The sequence below is a fragment of the Bufo bufo genome, chromosome 2 (assembly GCF_905171765.1).
Source record: "Bufo bufo chromosome 2, aBufBuf1.1, whole genome shotgun sequence".
Lineage (NCBI taxonomy): Eukaryota > Metazoa > Chordata > Amphibia > Anura > Bufonidae > Bufo > Bufo bufo.
Window position 1 is genome coordinate 306,777,313 of NC_053390.1, and position 9,980 is coordinate 306,787,292.

General features: G+C 41.3%; 1 long non-coding RNA gene across 1 annotated transcript; it reads right to left on the reverse strand.

Annotated features, from left to right (window-relative positions):
• Positions 1–6,271: 6,271 nt before the first annotated feature.
• LOC120989033 lies at positions 6,272–8,418 on the reverse strand. Its single transcript, XR_005776219.1, has 2 exons — positions 7,103–8,418; positions 6,272–7,056 (listed from the first exon to the last, which is right to left on the reverse strand). It is a non-coding gene; the product is annotated as an uncharacterized LOC120989033 (long non-coding RNA).
• Positions 8,419–9,980: the final 1,562 nt, after the last annotated feature.

Here is a 9,980-nt window from a genome sequence, read left to right on the forward strand (position 1 = left end):
TAAAACAATGTAATAGATATTGAAACAGATGTTTCCACTTAGGTCCCGCTACGTCCCAACGTGTTTCGCTGTGCCAATCAGGCACTAGCTCATCAGGGGACAAAGTCCAAATGGAAATATGTCCATGTAGATAAATATAAAAATGTGATTAGAAAAGAGAACCATAATAATAATAAGTTGGAGTGTAACCACTAATAGGATGTCAAAAATCAAGCATAAATGTCGGCAGACTATGATATACCGTAAGTAACCCTAATGTGACCAATGCCATATCAACCTTATCCGGGGACCCCCTAAATGGCGCCAGATAATAAATATATGCGTTTAAAATGTTAATAAAAAAAAATAAACATATCTTGAGCCTGGCCACATGGGCCATATACTTGCGCATATGTGGGAGTTCTTATGGTGAGATTGCCATCCCAGCATATAGATTATTAGTGCCTCGGTATTCCTCGGGGGCCCCTGCAAAATCAGGTTACAGTGCTGTAGCAGATGTAAATGCCTGTCCTTGGTATAGATCGGCGTCTGGTATATCGGTGCGCTTTTTAAAAGAGGAGAACGCATCTCTCAATATTGCGTCATGACGTCAGAGCACACGTTAGCGTGGCCTGATGTCACGACACACACAGCAATGCGTTCCACTGCTTGGGCTGTCAGTACTAGGCTGTATAGAAAACTTTATTTAAAGTAACAACGGTGATTGTCATCTTGGTTAGTACCAAAGCGATCAGATTCCATTCCAAAAAAGCACACATTACATACCAGAGATATAGGTACGTCAGAGAAAAATGGGGCATAAAAAATAAAAAAAAAACTTGTGTCCCAATTAAATGTATATACACTGCCCGTCCCCAAAAAAAGTCACCACCAAAAATATTTTGTTGGTCCGCCTTTAGCTTTGATTAAAGCACGCATTCGCTGTGGCATTGTTTCGATAAGCTTCTGCAATGTCACAAGATTTATTTCCATCCAGTGTTAGATTCATTTTTCACCAAGATCTTGCATTGATGATGGTAGAGTCTAACTGCTGCGCAAAGCCTTCTCCAGCACATCCCAAAGATTCTCAATCGGGTTAAGGTCTGGACTCTGTGGTGGCCAATCCATGTGTGAAAATGATGTCTCATACTCCCTGAAACACTCTTTCACAATTTTAGCCCGATGAATCATGGCATTGTCATCTTGGAATATACCCGTGCCATCAGGGAAGAAAAAATCCATTGATGGAATAACCTGGTCATTCAGTATGTTCAGGTAGTCAGCTGACCTCATTCTTGGAGCACATACTGTTGCTGAACCTAGACCTGACCCACTGCAGCAACCCCAGATCATAGCACTGCCCCACAGGCTTGTACAGTAGGCACTAGGCATGATGGGTAAATCACTTCATCTGCCTCACTTCTTACCCTGATGCACCCATCACTCTGGAAAAGGGTAAATCTTGACTCATCAGACCACATGACCTTCTTCCATTGCTTCAGAGTCCAATCTTTATGCTCTCTAGCAAATTGAAGCCTTTTTTTCTGGTTTGCCTCACTGATTAGTGGTTGTCTTATGGCTAAACAGCTGTTCAGGCCCAATCCCTTGAGTTCCCTTCACATTGTGAGTGTGGAAATGATCTTACTTTCACATAGCCCTGAGTTCTACAGTTTTTCTTCTTCGATTTGATTTCACCAAACGTTTAAGTGATCACCGATCATGATCATTCAGGACTTTTTTTCCTGCCACATTTCTTCCTCGAATACGATGGGTCACACTATCCTTCCAGTTTATAATAATGCGTTGGACAGTTCTTAACCCAATTTTAGTAGTTTCTGCAATTTCCTTAGATGTTTTCTCTGCTTGATGGATGCCGATGATTTGACCCTTCTCAAACAGACTAACATCTTTTCCACCACCACGAGATGTGTCTTTCGACATGGTTGTTTAAGAAATGAGAAGCAACTCATTGCACAATTAAAGACTTTTCTAATTCCAATGAAAGTAATGTTAAGGGAAGTTGATATTGGTGTGACCATAACATTACATTGAGAATTTTGCGAACATTATCAGGTGCTTCATGTTGGGGAATGAATCTCACCTGATCTGGATGGACCAGATGAGGGAGTAATTGATTTAGTCTACTGGCTAAAATAGATGTAAAAATCTTGGCGTCAAGGTTTAAGAGAGATATTGGCCTACAGTTGGCTGGAGAGGGGGTTCCTATTAGGTTTGGGAATAACGGTTATGAGAGCATCAAGGAACTCATCTGGCATTGCATGGCCCTGAAGAAGGTGGTTGCAATAGGCCCTAATGTGCGGAGTAAGGATTGTGGAGAATTTTTTAAAATAGAGGGCAGTCAAGCCATCTGAGCCAGGGGCCTTCCCAAGTTTCAGGTATTTTAGGGTCACTTCAACTTCATCAACACATATCTCCCTATTAAGCTGTTGTAGGGCCTCTGGGGTAATTTTGGCCAGGTTGGCTTTAGAAAGGAAAGCATGAGTGAGTGCAGGGAATTGAAGCTGGCGATGCCTGTATAGAGCTTGGTAGAAGTTAGTGAAGGTATCATATACACTCACCTAAAGAATTATTAGGAACACCTGTTCTATTTCTCATTAATGCAATTATCTAGTCAACCCATCACATGGCAGTTGCTTCAATGCATTTAGGGGGGTGGTCCTGGTCAAGACAATCTCCTGAACTCCAAACTGAATGTCAGAATGGGAAAGAAAGGTGATTTAAGCAATTTTGAGCGTGGCATGGTTGTTGGTGCCAGACGGGCCGGTCTGAGTATTTCACAATCTGCTCAGTAACTGGGATTTTCACGCACAACCATTTCTAGGGTTTACAAAGAATGGTGTGAAAAGGGAAAAACATCCAGTATGCGGCAGTCCTGTGGGCAAAAATGCCTTGTGGATGCTAGAGGTCAGAGAATGGGCTGACTGATTCAAGCTGATAGAAGAGCAACGTTGACTGAAATAACCACTCGTTACAACCGAGGTATGCAGCAAAGCATTTGTGAAGCCACAACACGCACAACCTTGAGGCGGATGGGCTACAACAGCAGAAGACCCCACCGGGTACCACTCATCTCCACTACAAATAGGAAAAAGAGGCTACAATTTGCACAAGCTCACCAAAATTGGACTGTTGAAGACTGGAAAAATGTTGCCTGGTCTGATGAGTCTCGATTTCTGTTGAGACATTCAAATGGTAGAGTCCGAATTTGGCGAAAACAGAATGAGAACATGTATCCACCCTCTGATGGCTACTTCCAGCAGGATAATGCACCATGTCACAAAGCTTGAATCTTTTTAAATTGGTTTCTTGAACAGGACAATGAGTTCACTGTACTAAAATGGCCCCCACAGTCACCAGATCTCAACCCAATAGAGCATCTTTGGGATGTGGTGGAACGGGAGCTTTGTGCCCTGGATGTGCATCCCTCAAATCAACTGCAAGATGCTATCCTATCAATATGGGCCAACATTTCTAAAGAATGCTATCAGCACCTTGTTGAATCAATGCCACATAGAATTTAGGCAGTTCTGAAGGCAAAAGGGGCCCAACACCGTATTAGTATGGTGTTCCTAATAATTCTTTAGGTGAGTGTATACCGTTAGGTTTACTCGCGACCTGACCTTCTTGAGTTTGAATCCTAAGGGTTTGATTAATGCGTTGCTGAGATTTGAGCCTTCTAGCCAGAAACTTGTCAAGTTTGTTGACCCACTTATAGTATTTCGCTTTGGTCCAGCCTAGTGCCTTCTCTGTCCTATGAGATAGGATAGTGTCTAATTGCAATTTAGTGGCTTTAATGGCTTGATGTAGATACTTGTGGCTTTAATGGCTTGATGGGTGTTGTTGGTGAGCATGAATCAGCCTGGCTAATTTAGATTTTAGGGAGGTCTGAGCTTGGTCCATGTCCTTCTTCCTTTTTGATGCTATTGCTATAATTTTTCCTCTGATGAAAGCTTTATGGGAAAGCTATACCCAGTGAGGGGAGGAGTCTGTTTTCACTGAAGAAGTGAGCCAGATCAGTGGCAATCTGAGTCTGGACTGTAGGATCAGTGAGTAAGGCCTCATTTTGGTGCCAGGAGAAAGGAACTGACCTTTTGGGCGTAAAGTCAAAAACAAAAAAAAAAATATCATAGTCAGACCATGCTGAGACAATATGTCTGCTATACAAAAGAAGCGGGAGTGCATTAGCTGAGGATAGAATCATATCAATGCGGGTGTGAGAGTGGTGTTCCGAGGAGTAGAATGTATAACCCCTGGCTGGTCCATTATGCTCTCTCCAGGTATCTGCTAAGGAAAGGTGATGCATAGTGTCATTGATGATCTGTTTTTGCTCACAGGTGTGCTGTGAATCTGACATGTGGGACCTGTCAAGGGTGGTGTTTAGTAAAAAGTTGAAGTCTAGTGTAGAAAAAGAAAAAGAAAAAGAAGTTAAAATTGATGGAAACCCCATCAAAATGGTTTGGAAACAGCATTAAGAGGATAGCTGGATCTGCCTTGGACTCCTATTATCTATGACATACAATAAACAACCACACAAATGCTATATGCCAAAAGCCAGGTATATGCAAGCCATCAATCTATCCATGAGACAGATGACAGGCTTAGTCAGCATACCTTTCAATGGCAGCCTTGTGCACTATGAGACATTCCAAACCAGCTCTCATCTGACAGAGCCAGTAAGCCTCAAAGTTACTTTAGATCTGTTGGATGGCTTGGGTGGTCCTGCGCACCTAGATCAATATCATTAGGGAGACAACGTTTTCTGATTGTACTAACATAATATTCAATAAACTTGCTAAACAATTTTGTCATGTAAAAACTCATTTGCATAAACATGGGAATATGGGAAAGACCTGCAAATGAGTTGTGAAACCTGCCGCAAACAACCCGGTCTTTGCATTAATAATTGCTTTAAGATCCCTGGAATATTGGATGCAAATTGGATGGTGTAGACTGTAAAATGCACATTTATCTGTAACCTACTCCACACATCTTATATCACCAGTTTGTTGCATGCTGCTCCTAGCAGTAGCTTTTGTTTACTTACCTCCAATTTTAGCACTTTATTGTAAACACCTTTTTTTGTGACTAATTGGTGCGCCAAGTTGTACTACTTAATTAGTGCACTTTTTTCTGAAACAAATTGATCAACAATTTTAAGAACAAATTATTCTGTCTAAAAGTTTCATTTGACTAAAATCTTTCATTAATTAGTTAGCAAAAATCTTTTAGAAATTGGTATGCCATAATTGTTAGTACCAAAGTGGCGTGCCACAAAAATGTTAATTTGTTGCAAAGATTTTTAAGAACTAATTTCACCACCAAAAATTTTCAGGTTAAATATGTGGTACCAGGTTAAAAATATTGAGGTTAGCTTTGCTGTTAAAGTTTCTTAAATCAGATTTGAATAATTTGAGGGAAGTAGTTTCTAAAAAATAGGTTAATTTATGGGTGATTATGTAAGCCCCTTAAAGTCATTTCAGAACCGAACTGGTCCTTAAAAATGCAGGTTTTGGAAATTTTCTTGAAAATGTAAAGAATTGCTTCTAAAATTTTAAGCCTTATAACATCCAGCAGGGTTTAATCAGCTTGTGAACACAGCAACCCAGGAGGCTGTTGTTAGGCCTCCGGTTGCCTTGGCTACCTTCTGGACCCTGTGATTGGTTTGTAGGGGAGACAGTGATGTGCAGAAGGAACCCGATCTATAAACCATTTAGATCTCGCAGTCCCTAATAACTTCAACATCTATGGGGTTAAACGGCTGGAAGCAGAGCTAGTTCCGATCTTGGCTGCTGCAGCAGGAGGCTGAACGTGTCTTACAGTTGGCTCCTGCTGCTGGCTCAACTCCTGAGCTCGTAAGATCCCTGTGGTACCTATACGGTGGTAGGCATTAGGTGCCAGTGCCCATATATGTACATTTACGTGCTTTTGAAGCAAGGTTTTAATAAATAGGATGCATACAGCATTTTATAAGAGCATTGCTACTGATAAATTGGTCTCGCATATCTGTCACAAAACGCTACAAAAACATACTATGTGGTGCTACAAAAGAACATTCCCAACAAGTGCTTGAAGTCTTTAAAGATTTATTTTTATAGAATCACAGAAATAAATAATTTCGCAGTGTACAAACCCACACCTATCATTAACCCATTCTTTGGCAAAATAAACATCATCCAGAATAGGTTTCTGAGTGTCTGTTGTGTCAGTCATTAACAAGTGCGGCATTGCATAGCTGCAGCAGAAATACAATTAGGCCAGGTAGACGCCACAGTTTTTTTTATGTACATTTGGGATTGGAACTACAAAGAGAGAAGTCTTTCCTTAAAGGGGTTTTTCCAGGTTGAGGATGTTGACAACCTATCCTCAGGATAGTTCAAGAATAAATGGAACCACACATGACATCTGTGCATATATACTGTATATTCCTTCCACTGTGGTTCTAGACATAAATGGGGTCATTGATTAAGACTGGCGTTTTAGACGCCGGTGCACTGGCGCTTGATGCGCCTAAGTTATGTAGAGGTGCTGGCCTCTACATAACTTAGGCGCATCCACTGCCGGCGCCTAACAGTCTTTAATCTACACCAGCTACCTTGATGGCATATATTTAGATAATTTTCTATGTAAAAAAGTGGCATAGAGAATTATAAATGAGACAGGCCTGCCGGCCCTCCCTCTTCTCTCCACACGCCACCGCCCATTTTTAGAACTGGCGTACGTGGCGTGGAAGCCGCAGACTCGCCCACAAATCTCCTTTTGCGACGGAATCTGCAACAGATATACGCCAAAAAGTGGCGTATATCTAAACTTAAATGACCCCCATATAAGATGAATGACATTTGGTCCAACTAGACCTTACTCAAGTAGTATCTGTTCAACAGCATAAGGAAAAAAGTCATGGATGGATATACAATACATACATATAAAAAAATGAGATGTGCAACACATCAAATTCCATGGAATCTGAACAACTTTTGTATTGATAGAAGTGTGCTATGGATAATCAATTTCCTCATGACAGGTCAACAATATCAGATTGACGCATGATATTGCAGCCTCAATCTGTTAAAGTGAACAAAACTAAACTTTACTGCACTGCAACTTCTAAGTAAATGGCATGCAGGTAGAAGCAGGTAAGCAATGAAGAGGCTGCACCCCCACAAATCTAACATTGATGGGCATTTCTGTGGATAGGACATCAATATTCTGAACCCTGAAAACCCTATAATATATCTCCTCTCTTGTGGATCAAGATGTGGTTTCAAAAATACATCACACAGGATTGTACCAAAGTGCCCTGTGTGAACCTGGCCTTAAAGGAATTTTCGGGATTTTAATACTGATAGCATGTGCTCACGATAGGCCATCAATATCTGATCTGTAGGCATCTGACACCCAGCACTCATGTCGTTCTGCTGTAGCTCTGATGCAGGAACTATACAGCCAAGTCCAAGTGTAGCGGATGGAGCTGGAACTGCAGCGCTGCTCCCATTCACTTCAATGGGATCCGCGCTACAGTAACCAGCTATGTCCACTACACAACAGACGGGACAGTGTAATTTCGGTGCACACTTCTTGCGCTACTCTGAAACAGCCGATCGTCGGGTGTGCTTATTGGATACTGGATAGACCATCAGTAATAAAATCCCAGAAAATAAATAAATAAAAAAAAAACCTTTACTGTAGGAAATATCTGAACCAGATTAAATACAGCACAAATCTGTTTTGGCCCCTACATGTCCAGCACATTGAATAAAAAATACTCGGTGATCCAGTTGTACTTTTCACTAAAAAGTTGCTAGAAGATTTGCTAAAAAGCTCTGTAGAAAAAGTGGCCATAAAAATAAGGAAATTATTTTATCCCACTGATTGTCAAATAGTACAGACGTAGAAATTTGTCGTGATAAGCGAAACTGAACAGACAAGGTGCTTAGACAGTCATTTACAAAATCCACCCCCATGGCCTGTGACAACAGCACTATTTCGGTAGGTTTAAACCAATCAACACATGGCACTTTAAGCTGGTCATACATTGTAGACAGCCGAGATCTGACTCTCTCAACCCCCGATACAGATGCACACTAGGCTTGACCGATCATGCAGGGAAGGTAGGAGTAAGCCACTGCCAGACAAAAGGAACAGACATGCTGACAGTCAACTGCCCGATCCTTCTCCTCTCATACAAATTAGTTATTTGGACAACCCCACCAAAATTGATGTGTTCGGCAAGACATTATAATCTAATGTGTAACAAGCTTTTGGATGGTTGTTGATTTCTAATGCCCATAGAAAGTTAAAAGAAAGGCTACTTTCCCACTCGCGTTTGGTGCGGATCCGTCATGGATCTGTACAGACGGATCCGCACCGACAATGCAACCGCATGCATCCGTTCAGAAAGGATCCATTTGTATTATCTGTAACATAGCCAAGACAGATCAGTCTTGAACACCATTGAAAGTCAATGGGGGCAGATCCGTTTTCTGTTATGCCATATTGTGTCAGAAAAACGGATCCGTCCCCATTGACTTAGTTACATTGTGTGTCAGGACAGATCCATTTGCCTCCGCATCGTCAGGCGGACACCAAAACGCTGCAGGCAGTGTTTTGGTGTCCGCCTCCAGACCGGAATGGAGACGGAACCGAGGCAAACTGATGCATTCTGAGCGGATCATTATACATTCAGAATGCATTAGGACAAAACTGATGCGTTTTGGACCGCTTGTGAGAGCCCCGAACGGATGTCACAAACGGAAAGCGAAAACGCCAGTGTGAAAGTAGCCAAAGATACACATTGTGCTCCACTATTGGACCCACTGAAATGGAGCAATGTGCACAACACCAAAGCAGGGAATCCCTGTCATTTATATAAATTTATACAAAATAAAATCTAATTTTACAAGAATTTAACATCGTATTATTAGCAGCACCATAGTGCGTATGCCCTCTAATGCTTCACGTGTGGTATGTTCTTCTGGTATTGTGCCGCATCAGACAGGTGTGCAATTTTATTAATTCATTCACTAGGAGATGAGATAAATGTGTGGTTTAAAGACCATTTGAATTTTTTATGTGCTCTGGCAGGTCTTCCTTCAGTGATTACAGTGGTAAAAATATAGAATAGGAAAAACTTTCTAGAATGGATCTTTACCCAGTTTTAAAAGACTTTAAGCATCATAAAAATTAATCTAGCAGTTTTACTGCTCGCTTCCCCCTCTAAAGCAATGCTATATTGATGACAGTGAAGAATTAGCATAAAGCAGAAATGCATAAAAATATGCTAATAAAATAAGTAATAAAACCAGTAAAAAAAAACGTCATCAAGCCTCTGGAAATCTAACAAATTCTCCTATAGCTGACCAATAAACGTAGCTGGAAGCTAGGGACAGATGCTAATGTGAATGCGTGAAGCCGTGCTGGGACTATGCAGTCTGGCGGCATATTAATGACTTTTCCTTTCAATAGTTACTTTGGTAGCACATGCCTTTTTAATAGTGTTGAGCGAACTTCTGTTTTAAGTTCGGCGTCTAAAGTTCGGCTTCCGGTTAGCGGAGAATCCCAATATGGATTCCGAATTCCGTTGTGGTCCGTGGTAGCGGAATCAATAATGGCCATTATTGATTCCGCTACCACGGACCACAACGGAATTCGGAATCCATATTGGGATTCTCCTCTAACCGGAAGCCGAACTTTAGACGCCGAACTTAAAACAGAAGTTCGCTCAACACTACTTTTTAATAAACCTCGGAGTCTTACTGCACAGCTACTGTTGTTTTCAAGCACACTCAGCTAGGCATTTCTGTTCTTGTTTGGCACCTCTGCATACGGCACCACTTTTGGGGCCAATAAGACCTATGGCGGGCACCACTTAATAAAATGGGTGCTACAGCAATACTTCAAAACAAGGTATCCACAAAAAACAAACAAACGAAATATGCACAAATGCCAGCACAACCAAATGAAAGAAAAAAATATAAGAAATA